Genomic DNA, 6,814 nt, shown 5'->3' with positions numbered 1-6,814 from the left:
CAAATTCAAATTACAACAATATAGCTATTACGTCGGGATATCTAAGAGATTCACGCGGCAGTTACGTGCTATTCGGGTTGAATTTGTTACTGAGGCTTTATTGAAGAGTCACTAGATGGTTAACTCCTGAGATTCTGATCCGTCTGGTCCACCAAATCCATTCCCCGATGTAACTGGTCGGCAATATCACATTACTGAAGTGACTGGTTAACCAAAATACATTACTGGTCGGCCAAGACACATTACTGGTCGCCCAAGACACATTACCAATCGGCCAAGACACATTACTGGTTGGCCAAGACACATTACTGGTCGGCCAAGACACATCACTGGTCGGTAAAAAACCTTACCTGGTCGGGCAAATCACTTCTTGACCAGGTAAATCTATTTCCTGACCAGTAATATCATAACTTCGCAAGTCAACTTCCAACCTTTGCACTTCTTTAGTCAACACATTTATTGACTATTAATGTGTCATTTGATGATCCACTTGACGATCATGCACTAGCACCTGTCACTTTTGATTGCCACGTCATCGAACTAAAATTTTAGGGATAAAATTATTATTATTATTATTATTAGTGATGTAATATACAACCTATATATATTATATGACAATAAGAGAAAAAGAGAACGATTCATTAAACCATCATCTGGCAAGAACATCTTCATCTTCTTATCTTATTATTCCAACATTTCTCAAGCCATAATCCAAGCTCTCATGTGTTGAGATAAGCTTGGGATTTCTAAATTACAACATTTGTTCTCTGTGTGCCCACCCACATCTTGAGGTGTAGAGAACACTCTGAAATATCGTTATTTATACGAAAAAGGCTCGAGGACACTTGAGAGGCTTCAAGAGGTAAATATTTCTGTTTTCTTAAATATTTGTATACGTGTGCATTTAACATATAGTTATGTGTATATATATGTATGCGTGTATATTTATGTATATATATACACATGTATGAGTGTGTCTATATATATGTTGCATGATAAATAATATTGTATATTAATGGTTCCCGCATGTATTATTGAACGTATAAACTATTTATATGAGTGGTGGAAATTTTTGTTGTTGTTAATCAATAGGCCCATCACACAATTTCCCTGGGCACTCTGGATGTTTTTCCAACAATTAGTATCAGAGCAGTCATTAATCCATTCATATTGTTAATTATTGCGTGGAATTATGTAAATTTTTATGAATGGATGGGATTTTATATTTATGATGATAGATTCTTAAGGGTTGTTTATAATGGTGATTTTGGGTTTAAGAATTGTTCTTAATATTTATAGAAGAAAAATGCAAGCCATTTTTGGGGCATATGAATTTTGTAATTTTATTTTTTGAAATGTAAATTATAAAATTGTTGTAATTTGATTCAACGAAATTTGGCACGAAGATCGAAACGACATCACCACCATCGTCGACCACCATGGCACGCACCCAAAGGTTCTCCCCGTCCGTACATCCGTACAGACCGTATGGTCACCGTTTGTACACCGTATGAATCCATATGACTTGATCGTACGACTCTGCTCGTCGCCGCCACTCGTGTGCTCGCCACCACCGTGGCCGGCCGAGCTCCTCCCTTGTCGTCGGTCCCCCTTGGAACCGCCCTTTTTTTATGGCACACCTAGGGTTTGTGTCATGCAAACCCTAATGTGTTGTTACCTAAAATATTTTTAATTATTTAATTAATTAAAAGTTTGAAAATGAATTAAAATGGTTTTAATTTGGTTATAATTAAAATAGTTTTGATTATTTTCCTTAATTAAAAATGTTTTAACATAATTAAAATTGTTTTAATTAAAATATCCAAAATTAAAAAAAATTAATTTTAATTTTATTTTTTGAAATAAATAACCCAAATTCAATTTGGGCCTTAAAAACTAATTGGGAGTTAATACCCAAAGTTTAATTATTTTAAAAGGTTGTTTAAAATAATTAAAAGTTGTATAATTCAAAATGGATATGGAAAAGGGTGGTATTGGCTTAACAATACTACCTCAAGGGTCGAGATCAAGGTGTTCTTCATCAGGCCTTAGCTAATCTAGGGTATATTTTCATGTATATTTTGCAAGTGTTGTAATTTTTTCTAGAAATACCCAAAAGTTACCAACCCGCATTTATTTATTTATTATAGATGTTTGAATATGATTAAAGAGTTTAATGTTCCGTCATGCATTATAACATGTCATTTATATACCCACATAGTACACAATTAGCATGTCTTGCATTCATGTAGAAACATGCTATTCGGAACATCCTATGTTTTATTATATGTTTATATATGATAACTTATATAATAATAAAATTAGTCTTAATTAGTTAAGATGGTAAAGTAAAATTAAAGTTGTTTAATTTATTATTTTAATGAAAAATAATTTATTAAAATAAAAATGATATTCTTTTAATTAAAGCAAAATTAAAATTAGAATTAAGGGCACAATTTATTCATTTTATGTTTTGCTAAATTGAGTTAGTAATTATTATAATATCATTTGGTAAAAATAATTAAATTTATTTTTTACAATTAAATTAAAAACTATTGATTTTGTGAAAAACACACTTTTCTAAAATAGTAAGTGAGAGATGGAATTATGACAATAAGTCCCATGGTCTCCATTATTGGTTGAACACCGAGAGGCATAAGAAGGGTCTCGTGTTGCGTCCGTTTACAGCCTCCCTAAGGAAGGACTTCTAAATATGTTTATTTTATCTCAATATTGACTTCTCTTATGAGAATAAAATTAATGATGTATTCCAAGATTGTCTGACCCTAAGGCACACTTTTGAGTTAAGTCATTAATTAAAAAATAATAGGCTACACTCCGAATGTGTATCTAGGCTTTCGAGCACGACTAGTTCATCTTGACCAAACCAGCAGTAGTTCATAAGTCAAAAGAGAAAAAAACATTTTTAAGTTTTCACTTATGAAATTGAGATTCGTCTCAAAATTAATTTGGAGTTAGTTTGACCTACCCCAAGGCTAGTCCATTAATTTTCAAATTAATTTATCGTGGATTAGTATTTATTTTTTATGTGTTTTTATATGTTGCTTTCATGCATCATGTTTACCTTTTCGAATAATATTTGGTATTTAATATTAATTTATTATATTTTATTTATTTATTTCCATCAACAATGGTTAACTCTCTTAATCCTAATCAAGGACCTCAAAACGTTAAAGAACTAGTGAATCTTTGTGACGACTACCTAAGTACTTTTCATTTAGACTTCAACAATTTTGATGATTGGTATAGAGGCATACAAGTAGCTCTAAGTAAACTAAAAGTGTATGATGCAATCATTTGTGCCTCCAGATGAGCCATCAACTTTATCTGATTATGATGATCATAAAAAATATGCGGATTGGATGAGATCTGATTATCTGGCTCGTAATTGCATACTGAAGACAAGGCCTGATGATATTAAATCGAGATATGTAAACCTCGATTCCACATATGAGATATGGGAAAAGTTCAAAAGAGACTTTATTGATCACTTGAGAAGTTTGCAAGAAGAAAGGGTAAATATGATTTACTCTCTTTTTAATATATTTGAATAGTTGATTCAAATTTGTATGTCACAAACCATATTTTTTGATCTTGTTTTCTGGAACGCATTATTCAAGAAAAGAATGAAATGCAAAAAAGAAACAAGAAGAGGATTGCAGATTGGTAGACCAAGGAATGACTCGCATGGAATTTAGCTTTTATTTTCAACTTTCTATTAAGTCTCTTTCTATAAATTGACTCTAGAATTCTTTCTAGAAGCTTTATTTTAGATTCCTTTATTGATGAGTGAACAAGTTTAATATTTCTTTTAAATAATAAATTCAGATGTTATTTTTGAAATATATTTGTTCTACCAATTTCATCAATGATTATATTGATAATTATGAATTATTCATTATTGTGCAAATCATAGATTTAATAAATAAGTTATATTATTCCAACAACAATTAAGTGAAACATATATGTGAATTATTGTTTAGATTGGTTTATAATTAAATAGACACATAAAAAAAAATAAAAGACAGTCTTTTATTAGAACTATTCATTGGTTCTCTCCTTGTTTATATAGTCTATTAATTAAAGTTAACCCAAAGATATTTCTCTAATAAAGACTCAAAAATCACATAATCGTTTAGCTAATACATAGAGATGTATATTGAACATTTTAATGTTCAAAGCTAAAAGAGATAATGAATATTAAGTCAATATTGATTGACATTTATTTAAGATATGTTTACCTTTGTTGAATGCAAAACAAATTTCTAGAAATTTTCATGAAACATTCAAAGTAAAGTCACTTAAGACATGTTTGATCTGATCAAAAGGAAGTCTAAACTCGAATTTTGAATTCAAGTAATTTGCATGTGAGCTTGGAATTCAAACCCAACTTACATAAAACTAGAATGCTAAGCAACATTAGCATTTTGGAAATGGAATATAATCATATTAGATAAGATTCAATAAATGATGAGTGATCATTATTGTCTTTATTATTTCTATCATTTTTACACTTATTATACTCTGTACATGTTTGATTGTACATCATCAAAGACTTAAAAGTTGGGATTCACAAGTAGTTATGTGAATAATTGAAAGTTTTCCATGAAGTCATTTAATGAAACAATTTAATAATCATAAAGAGATTACAAAAGTGTTTGTATCTCTTCAGTGCTACTTTAATGAAGCATGATTATTATAATACTATATTTCTAGTTAACTTGTACTCAAAATAATGACTATAAGTCAAGTAAGTATGTTACTGATAATTAACAATGATAAAACCAAAGAATATCAAAAATTATGTAAAGCTTTATTATAGTGGGAGTGTTAGTTAGTAACTACTCTGTTACAAACATAAAGTTCAGTTGGTTATATCTAACACAATCTAACTATGTTTCTTTCACATACTAGTATGCAATGAAAGATTCTAAATGAGAACAATGGTTGAAACACCATAAATCTATAAATGGAATTTGGAATTCCTATGACATCTGGATTCTTGAACATCCAACTAAAGTTCATTAAACTTTATTTTGCAATAGGATATTCAAGATGAAGAGGAGAGCAGAGAAAAGTATAGACTGTTCAAAGTAAGGTTAATAGTCGAAGGCTATAAACAGAAAGAAGAAATTTATTACTCGAATAAATATCTTATACTGTACACAAGCTTAAATATGTTTACATACTCTTATCCAATGCTTTTTGCATGGGTTATGAGATATTTAAAATGGATGTCTAAATAGTCTTTTCTAAATGGCTGACATGACAAAACCGTTTGAAGATCTCAACCAGAAAGATTCGAAATAAAAGATCAAAAGAAAAGTTTTTTGCAACGCTTCTTAAATCCACCTTTGGATTTTAACGAGTCATCATATCTTAAATATCTTTGATTTAATCAAAGATTCTATTGTGATTCTTATTCTTCATGTTCATAACATTCTAATGATTGGGAATGATGTAGATAAATTATCAAAAGTAAAGAAATGGTTAGTTGAACATTTCTAAATATTAGATTTGGAAAATCCAAATATGATCTATGCATTCAAATGATCTTTAGAGTTTGAAGGAACGATCTTTTGGCAGTGTCTCAAGCAACTTATATAGATAAGAAGCTTGAATACTTTAGTTTGCAAAACCCTAAGAAAGGTTTTTTGCCTTCCTGGTCAGGAGTATGTATTATCTAAAGAATAATGTCCATTTATTCTTTTACAAGAAAAGAAGGATATGAGACAGTATTCCTACAACTCAGTGATGGATTGCTTAATGTATCGAATGTTATGTGTTCAAATTAACATTTGTTAAACAGTGGGAATAGTCAGTAGTTGTCAATCCAATTTTGGATTGAGTCATTGAATAATTATAAGGACTTGATTTTCTGAGTATCTTGAATATAATAAAGATTATATGTTTGTGTATTTAGGCAGTGACCTAAAATCCCAAAGGATGAACTGATTTTCAATCAGATAGAAGTCTTCAAAGAATGATATCAGAATCAATTTCTATAACTGTGGAGGAAACTTATTAATCTGGAAATGTGTTGGACATTTCAGAATTGTAAATTCCACCATAGATGCCAAAATGTAACAACTATTGAGCAGTTTAATAGGCTATTTGATTTAGATGAGTTCTTTACCATTCTGGAAAGGGTTTCAGACTTGAATAAGCTACTAATACCTTATTGTGAAAGCAATGGAAACATAACTATTCTAGAAGAACTGAGAAATCATGAGAGGGGAAGGTAAATGAAATGAAGTATCATATAATTCTAGAAAATTTTACATAATTGATGTAACGATCTTGAAGATAGCTTCAAAACAGTTTCTTACAAAACTGTTTACAAAGATTTTGTTAGACAAATTCGTTCAGGATAATGTGAATAACACATTGAGAGATGCCTCAATTTGCTTTAGGGCAAGTGGGAGATTATTAGGAATAGTGCCCTTAAAGCAATTGTAGTTGACAAATGTTTTAAATGAAATAAATAATTGAATTGAATTATTATATATTTATAGACTATGTCCGATATTATGCTGATAATATTAATTAAATATCAAAAAATTTCAAGTTCATCTATGTCGTCTTAATCTCATATTGGTATGAGAGGATCGAGATTGAGATAATGAACTTGAAATAGTTCACAGTAAAATAAAGTTATGAAATCTTTCGATTAATTACTACTAGTACGATTCACTAGTATTATGAATACAAGTGACTTAGATCCGGGTCAATAGTGTAGTAGGACAATTTAGTGAATGAACTTTATATATAGTGATATAAAGAACTGGACCAG

This window comes from Humulus lupulus, chromosome X, assembly GCF_963169125.1.
Source record: "Humulus lupulus chromosome X, drHumLupu1.1, whole genome shotgun sequence".
NCBI classification, from domain to species: Eukaryota; Viridiplantae; Streptophyta; class Magnoliopsida; order Rosales; family Cannabaceae; genus Humulus; species Humulus lupulus.
The sequence above is the reverse complement of the archived record's forward strand: the minus strand, read 5'-3'. Positions refer to the sequence as shown.